Here is an 11,894-nt window from a genome sequence, read left to right on the forward strand (position 1 = left end):
ATTACCCTCAAGTTTGCAATTCTGCCAGGTGCACTCAAAATCATCACACCAAGACAAGGAACATGGAGGAGGAGAACACGTTGGTGGATGGGGAAGATCACAGATGTGTTCACTCTGGGGACATGCTGTTTCTTTTACTTTTGATTTTTTAAAAAAATTTATTATTTTAATTTGTGTGTGTGTGTGTGTGTGTGTGTGTGTGTTTACACATGAGTGCAGGTGTCCTTGGTGACCAGAAGAGGGCATCAGATCCTCTGGAGCTGGAGTTACAGGTGGTTGAAAACTCCCTAATATGGGTGCTGGGAACTGAACTCAGATCTTCTTGCAAGAGCAGTAAGTGCTCTTAACTACTGAGCCATCTCTCTAGTCCTTGTTTTGTTTTGTTTTTAACTTTTTATTTATTTAAATGTTATGTGTATGAGTATTATGCCTGCATGTGTGTAAGTGCACCTGTGTCATGCAATGCCCATGGAGAAAAGAAGGGGGCATCAGATCCCCCTGGAACTGGAGTTACAGACCGTTGTTAGCTATCATGTGCTGGGATTTGAACCCAGGTTTTCTACAAGAACAGACAGTGTTCTTAACTGCTGAGCCATCTCTTCAGCCCCTCTAGTCATTGTTTTAAGGATTTTTTTTTTTTCCTTTTTGAAAACAGAATCTCCCTATGTATCTCAGGTTGGCCTCGAATACATGAACCTCTTGGCTCAGTCTCCTAAGTGCTAGGATTGCAGGCATGGGACTACCATGCTCAGCTAAACATATTAAGCTTGATACATCTTCTCCACTTAGATATTGCACAGCAATTCAAATGCATAGGTCTGGAACACATCTGATTTCTCACATAGGATGTTAAGGAGTGACACCTATGAGGGCCTTATAAGAACAGGAGCCTAAGGCATCTCCTTTATGTGGATATGACAGTATCCAGGAGCTCTGGAATTTCATGAAATTCCCATTGTTTCTGCCCAGAGTTTAGCTAAGGATATGGGGAAGAAAGTGAAGAAAAAGAAGTCCTGTTTGATAGAACAGAGCACTCACTATTTCCAGATTTGAGATCCCTGGTTACTAAACTGCTTCCTCAGGGCTCAGTGGCAGCCTACTTACTTAAGGCAACCAAAATCCCAGGTACCATCCCCAGCACTGTAAACAAACAAAAATGTCCCAAACATAGTAGTGCAAGCTGTTGACACATTTCAACTATATTTCTCTAACCAGAGCAAACTGGCTTTTCCCACCTTGAACACGAATGCAGCCAAAAGTAATTTGTATCCATATTTCTCTCTGTGTGTATGTGTGTGTGATTATGTGTGTGCATTTGTGTGCATGAGTGCAGACTTGCACATACCATGGCATGTGTATGGGTATGTGAGGACAGCATGGGGTGTTAGTCTCTGACTTCTCCGTTGTTTGAGACAGTCTTGTTTTTCCACTGCATATGCCAGGCTTGCTTGTCCATGAGCTCCTGAGGATTCTGTCTCCACTCTCCTCTCCCCATAGGAGGCTGGGATTACAGATGCTATCCCTCTGTGTCTGGTTTTACATAGGTTGTGGGGATCCAAACTCAGGTCCTTTGCTTACACGAAGCAGTTTTACATACTGAGCTATCTCAGATCTTGTATCAGTATTTCAACACGAATGTTGCCTTTAATCCCAACACTCAGAAGGCAAAGGCAAGTGGATCTCTGTGTGTTCAAGGCCAGCCTGGTCTACAAAGTGAGGTCCTGCCTTAAAAAAATTAATTTTGGAGGGAAAATAGTATACAACCATTATGCACAGGAGTAAGCTTGCATGAGTGTGCACACACATGCACATGTGGACAGATACAGAGGGCTAAGGATGGGAGCAGACAGATGAGGTTCATCACATAATCTGGACTCCCAAGCTGGGAGTGAACATGTGAAGCCATGAGTCAGGACTGAACACTGTAGTCAATACGACAGGAAGGCTTGCCCCCCAGACATGCACACAGACCAGTCTGATGGAGGTAATTTCTCAGCTGAGGTTCTTTTGCAGGTGACTCTAGTTTGTGTCAAGTTGAAAAAAAAACCCAAAAAACTAACTAGCACAGACCGTGTCTCAAAACATAAACAAAGGCTGGAGAGATGCCTCAGTGGTTAAGAGCACCAGCTACTCAATTTTTTTTTTTTTGGCATTTCATTATTTATTTAGATGCTTAAGCTCTCAAACTAAGTTTTTACAAGCTGGTGAACACTGAAAAATTATTTCTCCCACAGAACTATAAACACAAATTCCCACACAGTACAAATATATGATTAAACTAACATTAATACACATCACCATTTTATTGATTACATAATTAAACAAATTACCAAGTATCCAATTATTAAGTTTCATAGCTCAAAAGGCATAAAATATTAGATGTCTGCTCAGTTCATTAGCAGGATTCACTTTTTTGCAAGAGAGTTTAGGGAGAAAAGGGAGAAAAATCATTATTCAAACAAAAAGTTGGAAAACAACTTCTGATAAGTATGGAAAAAATTTACAAGAATTTCAAAAATTTTGACTAAGAATTGTTTAGCTACAACAACGAATCTCTACCTTTTAAAAATATTTGAGCATATTCCACATGTTCTGCACAAGACAAAGGCAACATTTTACTAAAAATATTTAATAGCCCCTCCCATTCTTTTTCAGGCTGTTCAGCTGCACCTCTGAGTGTAAACATTAAATTAACTATAAGGCTTTCTGTCTGGAGACATTATTAAAGATATATGCTTCTGTAAGAATGTAGTTTTTTAAAAATGGAGGTGTCCTATAACAGCACATAATAAGACATGGAAAGGTATTAAATAATCACCATAAGACCTGTTTTTTTTTTTAAAAGACAATGGTTAAGCAAACCTGATGCGTACTGGTATGAATGGAGATGTAAACAGAGTGAGCAGATGAATAACCAGAGACCCCACAGTGTTTGCAAGGACTGAAGGAATAAACCATGGAAGGTCTAGATAGAGCGTTCTTAGTTCCTGGGATTTGGGCTTTATATAATACTAAAAATATACAAATTTTGTGCTGGGTATTTTGGCACCTAATTGTTCTAACTCCCTTATTTACTGATAAGATTCTGGCACAGGAATAGATTTAAAGACATAACTCAGTACCATAGGATTTTGAGAAAGGTCAATTGGTACAAATAATAAGTTCATTTTAATTGCTGACCAACAAAAATCTTTTGCTAAGTGTCCAAACAGGTCAATCATAACCCAAACACAGAGGTTGCAATTCTGTCAAGCTTGCATGGCCTGGTAAAACTGGTTCTCAATATTCCTGCAGAAGCTTCATTAGACTTACTCTCCACATCAACATTTGCTGATTATGTACAACACATTAGGTCCCATCTGAAGTTCCATTTCCGGGGCGATGGCATCAGGCATCCCAGTTTATTGAATACAACAGTTGTTTCTATGAACATTGGAATCCTTGAAGCGCAGCTGCATTTCAGGATGGTACTTCTCCAGACACAAACGTCGCTCGCTGTTAAAAGCTCCACCATGCTTTTGTCCTCTGAACTGCACTGCATCTTCACATTTCACCCCAGCTTCAATTCCTGCCAGGGCGACCAGCCCCGGAGCTCTCCCAAGGCCTGCAATACAAAGGACAGCAATGCAACAGCCAGATTCTTCACGAAACTTAATCTTCATGAGACTTAACGAGTCATCAACAATTTGGTTGGATGGTGGTGCACCATCATCAAAAGGCCAATCAAAAACACGAATGCCTTCTTTCTCCACAAGAGTAGTGTCGTAAGTTGCTTCACATACTCTTACTATTGTGGTAACTCCATATTTCTTAAGTTCCCTTATAAATTTGTTTAAGGTTGCGTTGGTTGGATTGTGTGGAATAAAGAATCTCATGTTCTTGTATGTGACTTCCACAGGAGCAGGGCGGTTCGTTTGAGCTATGTTAATTTAGTTTAAAGAAAAATTCAATAAGGTTATGAAAGAATTTTAAAAAGCCGGTACAGAAATGATGTCAAAAAAAAAAAAAAAAGACCGAAGTCTACGTCAATATTCAATATACTCACTTGAAATTCTCAGGGCTTTGAGTGTGAAATTGGGAGAAATGGGGAATGAAACAAATCTCCTCACAAGAAGCGGCAACTCTATTCAATCCAGGAGTACTGAGGCAAACCAAAGGCTATGCACTGAGGTTTGCAGGTCTGAGCTCTGCAGGTCTCAATTCAACATGCACGTCTGTGTCCAGGTTATGCACTCTATGGGAGCTTTTGGTAATGAATTTCTACAGTTCACTTGTCTGCATGGAGGTCGTGCTGTGCCTGGCAGTAATCTCCACTGCCCTTCAGAGATGCCATATATGTGTGACCAAGAACACCACAGAACCGGTCTGTCTGTAAAGGTGTTCTCTCTCAAGGTAGGTTCCAGAAGAAAACTCCTTTCTAGTGGCTGGTCTTCACTTTCCCAGTGTGCTCAAGAGCACAAGCGACTCCTAAACAGGACCTGGATTTGGTTCCCAGCACCCACAATGCACCTCACAGCCATGTACAACTCCAGTTCTAGGGATCCAATGCCCTCTTCTAGCCTCCGTGAGTATTGCATGTACAGGTACACTTACATATATGCAGGCAAAACACTTACACACATAAAAGTAAACAAATGAAACACAAATTTAAAAAACCCTACTCTCCTTCAAACTTAACTCTGAGATAATCAATTCTAATACAATTTTCATAAAATCTTCACATATATATAAGTAATTAAAGCTTACCAGTCACTTACTACAAAATCAACAATGCATTGTCCAATGTTCTGATTTTTCTCTTTCCCTCAACAAAGCTACCAAGCCTTAATCTCTCACTAAGGACTATGTACCCCATTTTCATTTGCATTCCTCGTATTTTTATTTTTACTTTTTTTTGAGACGGTCTCCCTATAACCCTGACTGGCCTAGAACTTCCTTCTTAGACCAGCCTGACCTTGAACTCATAGAGATCTGCCTGCCTCTGCCTCCTTGAGTGCTGGGATTAATGGCATGCACCACCACACCCGGCTGCATTCCTCATATTTTCATTGAGGTTGAGTACCTTCTCGTGTATTTAAGAACAGCACCACACAAACCAGGCATGCTGGCAAATGTCTGGAATGTGAGTTGGAGGCCAGCCTAGCCACATGAGACCTGTCTAAAAAAAAAAAGTTCCATTAATGTGTATTTGTACTTTCAGTCGCCACCTCTCCTTCATTCTTCACCAAAACAGTGATTATCATTGTTTTTAAAACTGTTTCTAATGTAAATAACAGCTACCTGCATTCCTTACCAGCAGCTTCATTGAGTCTGACACCTTTATCCTTACGCCTCAGAGTCCCAGAGTCACCTGCCTGTCTCCTGAATGACCTTAGCTGGCACAATAATGAAGAAAGAGCAGCCACTCAGCCTGAGAGGTCCACAGAACTTGGGTCCTACCACCCAAAGCATTAGCCACAATGGACACCAGGTTTCTTGAGCAGTTCTGATTCCACAGAGTCTGTCATGGACCCAGAAGTATACATGTATGCATCAGAACTCATACATGATGGGCTGTGGAAAATGTGGGTGCAAATCTCTTTACACATACATTGCCTTGGTCCTCACTGACCATACCAGGAATTGCAGGGCTGAATAGAGGGCAATTAGGGTCCTCCTATGGATGGAAGAGGGGTGAAACCCCATAGCTTTGCCTTCCAGAGGGGCAAATGGCTCCCGGAAGGAGATCCCAGGACAACAGGACTGGGGGTTTCAAGTTTTCCAGGGCCCAGAAGGCTCTATGCTAAAACCTCATACCTAGCGAGCAGCTATTGCTGGGATTCAGGCTCCCTCCCTGTGCAGCACCCCTACTGGGTGTCAGGGTATCCAGGATCCTGCCTTCTTCTCCACCATTTCCTCCTTGTCCTGCCCTGGACACTGTCACAGGCTCCCACAGCTCTTGCTGGTCCTGCTTTTAGGATGTGACAGAGTCACCCTGTCTGCCTTTCTCACTTTGAATGTACAGCACAGGCCTGCCCCAGGACCTTATGCTATTAATAGGAGGAAGAATATCTCCTGCTTGCCATACTGCTCGTTGATCCAGGCACTCCAGAGCAAGGATTCACTTTCCCAGGACAATAGTTGGAAGGCAGTGTCTCCACACCCTCATATCCAGGGACAGCATGGCAGAGGCAAACCCAGTTAGGACACCTAACAAGATGGGTGTTTCTAGGAGTTTTGTCTGGTTGATTGGGTTTGTTTTTTTGTTTGTTTGTTTGTTTGTTTTTGAGATAGGATCTCATGTAGCCCAGATGGACTCCAAACTTACTTGTGACCACAAATAGCCATGAACTCCAGATCCTCCTGTCTCCACCTCCTGAGTGTTGGGATTAGAGGCATGAGCCACCACACCCAGTTTAAGCAGGGCCGGGAATGGAACCCAGGGCTTCATGCAAGCTTTCTACCAACAGAGCCACATTCCCAGCTCTGTGACTGCACTATTTCAGAAAATCTTCATAAATAAGATATTATTGAGCAGGTTGCTTTCCTGTGAGGAAGCTCACTTAGAAGATATGATGGGGGCTGGAGAGATGGCTCAGGGGTTAAAAGCACTGACTGCTCTTGCAAAGGACCAGGGTTTGAATCCCAGCACCCACATGGTGGCTAACAACCATCCATAACTCCAGTTCCAGGGGCTCCAGTGCCCTCTTCTGACCTCCCTGGGCACAACACAGGTGCACTTATGCACATTCAGGTAATATACACATACATATAAAATGAAAATAATAAAATTTCTTTTTAAAAAAGAAGATATGGCAGAGGAAAAAAAAAAAAAAACATCTCAAGGCATTAACCTATGTCTTTCCTGGAGCTTCTGTTTCCTTCGGCCAGGTTATTCATGCTCCTCAAAGACCCAGTGAAGGCCTTGAGGGGCTGACTTCATAAAGTCATGCCCAGAAGTCATAGTAGAGGATGGTTCTACTGCCAAACAGCCACCACAATCACATAAACATACAATTTGACTTACGACTAAACTAATTATGACAATTCAACTTCCAGACAAATTTCCAGCAAGATCATTTCTTCTGCAGAAACCCCCTCCCACTCAGGCTCCCAGCTACCCCTGAGCAGCAGTCAGGAGTGTGCTGCCCCAGGATTGGTGGCCAGTAAACAGCACAGCAGTCAGTTGACAGCCAGTGTTTGCTGTACCTAAGTGACCGTTTGTGCTGGGGATGCTGAGAGGAGTTCCTGGGCACTCAAGGTGCTTGGAGTTCAGCAGCTTCTTTAATCACACTCCTTGGGGCACCACTGTTGTCTTCCCTTGACACAGGTGCACCTACCCACAGCACTTATGTACCACCAGGCAGCAAGGATGTTGCGGGGCTGTAGGGTCATTACTGAGCAATTTCCAAAGAGCAGCAAGAGTAGTGAAGAATGGAAGGAGATATTGGAGCTCACATGTACACTGAACGACAACACTTAAGCTACCGAATAAAAAAGACATGAAAAGGGGCCAGGTATGGGGGCATGTGCCTGGAATCTCAGCCCTTGAGAGGCAGAGGTAGGAGGGTTTCTGAAAGCTGGAAGTCAACCTGGGCTGTAGTGAGTTCCAGGCTATCCAGGGCTACAGCCAAATCCTGTCTAAGCCAAGCATGGCAGCACATACCTTTAATCTCAGCACTCAGGAGGCAAAGACATGTATCTCTGAGTTCTAGGCCAGCCAGGGCTACATAGTGAGACCTGGTCTCAAAATAACAACAACAAAAAAACCCAAAACAAAAATCTGGTCTCAAAAAAGTGGGGTAGGGGAAGAGCTAGAGAGATGGCTTAGTGGTTAGGAGCACTGACTGCTCTTGCAGAGGGCTCAAATTCAGTTCTCAGCACCTATGATGGTGGCTAACAACCATCAGTAACTCCAGTTCCAGGGGATCCAACACCCTCTTCTGGCCGCTGCAGGTATTGCACGCATGTGGTGACTCATTTTCATGCAGGCAAAACATTCAGACACATAAAATATAAATAAAGAGTTCTTTAAAAATAAAAGAACAAAAGAAGAAATAGAGAAGTGAGGGAAGAAAACATTTTTCTTCTTTGAGATACGGTCTCCCATAGCCCAGGCTGACCTTGAACTACTGACCCTCCCTCCTCTCCTTCCATAGTATGTGCTACCATATCTGGCCTTTTTTATTTTTTTTCCTTTAGCTTTTTGATGCAAGGTCTCATCAAGTATCCCAGGCAGATCTGGAACTTACTATGTAGCCCAAACTCCTGATCCCCTTGCGTCCAGAATGCTAGGAAGTGAACTACCATGCCCAGCAAGAAAATGTTACTACACATGCATATTACATTTACACACACACCCTCAGCCTGGTACTACAAAGACTATTCTAAAACAGAGCAGCCAAAACAAGTTTGGCTGTGTCATCGTCATCCCACTCCCACCACCACTGCACTTCACTTACAGGATAGGAATTGCCCCAGCAAGCTGCAAATTCTAATCCCGATGCCGGCATCAACTTCACCTGCTCCTAGGGTGGGGTTTCCAGGTCAGGAGGGGCAAGTCAGGAAAGCAGGGTCAGCCACCCTCCCACCCCACGCACCTCCACCCACAAAGCAGGGGCAGCCCACAATTTCGGTGCAATAGGGCAGAGGTTATGCTTGGGAAGAGGAACTCTGCCCAGCTGCCTGGGAGGAAGGGCCATCTGGACCAGAGTGGAGAACTCTTTGGCTGGGAACTTGAAGCCCATGAAGATGAGGACGATGAAGAGGTTATCAGCTCTGTTCTATGAGCAAACTAACAAAACAGAGGGATGTTTGACAGAACCAAGGAAAGAGGTCTGCTAGGATCCCAGTCAACCCTGAGAGTGGGGAAAGCTGTGCACATGCGCAAGGCTGCCCACCCACACAGGAGCTCACAGAGCGGACCTGGGGGTGGATTTGAGTGTTCCCCAAACCTCACACTGGCCATCAACACAGGTTAAAGTCTCTCTGGAACAAGGAGCTTAAAGACAGTCTCATACTCGCTGAATTATAAGCTCCCCTGCCCAGAGGCAGCTCCTGAGAGACTGGGTTTAAAAATACAAGTCCCACTCACCACTGGGGCATCTGGAAGACTCTGCATACAAACCCAGGGTTGCACTCTCTAGGGAGCCATCAGGGAGGACACTTGGATGCTCTGAGTCCCTGGCTGAACATGGGGCAAAATAAACTTCCTGAGCCGCTGTTTCCCGTCTGGCTTGTAGAAAGCTGGAAGCTGCCCCTCCTTCCTAACAACCACAAAAAGCTGGAAATTCAACCCGTCTTCTGAGGCCCATGAGAGAGGTGAGGTCGCAGGACAAACCTCTGCCTCCCCAGATTGGTGATATTTAACAAGTGAACACAGAGAATTAGAACTTACCAGAGCAGCAACCCACATCTCCTTGGCCGCACTGCTAGGGTAGAGAACATCTGCAATGAGTTTGACAAAGTGCTACAGGCTCCACATGGACAAGTCTGAGAGACAAAGGCTCCAGTGACCCCAGTCCTTGGGGCTCTCAGACTTGTGAGATCTGCTTCCTAGAACTCTAATAGGTTCTCACAATGACTATCAGAGAAAAATCCCCCAGTACTTCTGGCAGAGAGAGGGAAAGAAACCATCTTGAAATACCCAGGCGAATTCCATTCTTCTTAACAATTTCTGCCCCTCGGGAGAAACGATTTAACCACAGCTGAACCAGCTGGAGATTTAGCAGAGCAGAAATGACTGGGGAAAGAGAGATACTCAACTCCAGCTGGCTCTACTCTTCCATGTGGAAGAAGAAATACCAAACTCCAACCGCTTTCAGTCCAGCACACTCGACAAGGGAGATTCCCAGCCAGCTCCAGACATTCTGCTCCAAGGCTAGGAGCTGTAGAGAAGCCCATGTGACACTGACAGCCCAAAGGGAAGGGCTCACTGTGGGACTGATAACTAACCACAGGCCTATAGGGTACTGCCCCATCTCAACACCTTACTACCTCCTAAGAGATGTTAGTGACAGTCCTTTCTACCCAGGACATCATATCCAGATCATAAGAACACTGGTTGCTCTTACAGAGGACCTGGGTTCAGTTCCCAGCACTCACATAGTGCAGCTCATAATTGCTTGTAAGTCCAGTTCCAAGGGCTCTGAAGTACTCTTCTGGCCCCTGCAGGTACCTGCACACATGTGGCATATATTCACACACACACACACACACACACACACACACACACACACCTTTTAAAAAAATTTAAGACAAAAAAAAAAGGACTGGAGAGATGGCTCAGCAGTTAAGAGCACTGGCTGTTCTTGAAGAGGACCCAGGTTCAATTCTGACCTCTATGGTCATTGCACGACATGAGTGCACTTACACGCATACAGGCAATACATTCATATACATAAAATATTTTTTAAAAACATAAATTATATGTTCATTTAAACTATATTTAAGTTTTTTTAATTTGAGGTTTACATGTTGGGCAAGTACTCAACCACTGAGCTATCCCCTAGCCCCTCAGTTATCTTTTTAAAAATTTTTTCTAGCTGGGCATAGTAGCTCATACCTATAATCCTAGCACTTGGAAAGCTGAGGCAAAAGGATTACCTCAAGGCTAGTCTGGGCTACATAGTGAGTTCCAGGTGAGTCTAGCTATAGTGTGAGACCCTGCCACACACAAAAACCACAGTTCTTAAAATTCAGTAATGTTCCAGCACTCCAGAGGCAGAGGTGGGAGGATTACTGTGAGTTTGAGGCTAGCACTGGTTACTGATAGGTTAAAAATTGGGATGGAGAGAGAGCGAGCGTGGATGGAGGAGGCACCAAGGCACAGATAGAATTCTCAGTGGGATACAGCTTTATTTCGCACAGGACACATTTCCCTTGGGGAAGGGAAAGATGTCAGGGAAGGGAAAGATATATGTCAGGGAAGGGAAAGATGTCAGGGAAGGGAAAGATGTCAGGGAAGGGTAGGGAAGGGAAAGATGTCAGCCCACAGGCTGTGAGCTGGGACTTTATATATGGGGGATTTAGGGTGTGGAAGGGGGGAGAAATCAGGGAGGGGGAAGCAGGAAAAGCAGGTAGGATTAGGGCCTGGAAGTGTTTACTTTTTCCCTCTTGAGATAAGAGAAAAGCTGTTGTAATAAACAGCTTCTAAAATCTCTGGTTATCAGGTAGAATCTGCTTATCTTATCTTTGGAGATCAGAGGAAAGGCAGGCTGCTTCTCAGCAGAGTTTGTTTCCCTTGACTTCAAAGGTCAAGGTGCTTATCAGCTCAGTTCCCTTTTTTGGGCTCCAAAGTCTGTAGGTCCCGGTTGAGGAGGGGGGAAGCTGCTGCTGTTTGGAACCCTAACAGAAGCCTGGTTGAAAAAATACACACTAAAAGTCAAAAAACACCATTTGAATCATCAGAATCAAATTCAAAGGTGTCAAGGATATGGTGATTGTCAGAATGGGAATTTAAAATAATTGAGATCAGTAGCCAAGGCGCTAATGAACAAAGTAGATGGTATTGGGGCTGGATGGCTTCAGCTGTCAACTGGCCACACCTGGGAAGAGGGAACTTCAATTGGGGAATTTCCTTTATCAGACTGGCCCATTGCCATGTCTGTGGGGTGTTTTCTCATTGTTGAGTGATGCCGGAGGGCGCAGGCCACTGTGGGTGTTGCCACCCCTGAGCAGATGATCACAGGCCAGGGGAACAAACCAGTAAGCAGTCTTCCTCCATGGTCTATGCATCAGCTTCTGCCTCCAGTTTCCCGCTTGAGTTCCTGCCCTGGCTTCCCTTGATGAAGGAAGTTGAAATAAACCCTTTCCTCCCCAAACTGGTTTTGATCATAGTGTTTAGCACAGCAATAGAAAGCAAACTAGGACAGCATTCAATAACAGATAAAAAATGGAACTAGAGAGCTGGAAAT

The 11,894-nt window shown here is 44.4% G+C and overlaps 1 pseudogene across 1 annotated transcript; it reads right to left on the minus strand.

The window, feature by feature from the left end:
* Positions 1 to 2,165: 2,165 nt before the first annotated feature.
* Positions 2,166 to 9,394, minus strand: LOC103750414 (annotated as a pseudogene). The gene is made up of 3 exons (XR_003847097.1): positions 9,377 to 9,394; positions 9,074 to 9,245; positions 2,166 to 3,919 (listed from the first exon to the last, which is right to left on the minus strand). The product of XR_003847097.1 is annotated as a protein tyrosine phosphatase type IVA 1 pseudogene (transcript).
* Positions 9,395 to 11,894: the final 2,500 nt, after the last annotated feature.

This window comes from Nannospalax galili, unplaced genomic scaffold (genome assembly GCF_000622305.1).
Source record: "Nannospalax galili isolate Female #2095 unplaced genomic scaffold, S.galili_v1.0 scaffold44, whole genome shotgun sequence".
NCBI classification, from domain to species: domain Eukaryota; kingdom Metazoa; phylum Chordata; class Mammalia; order Rodentia; family Spalacidae; genus Nannospalax; species Nannospalax galili.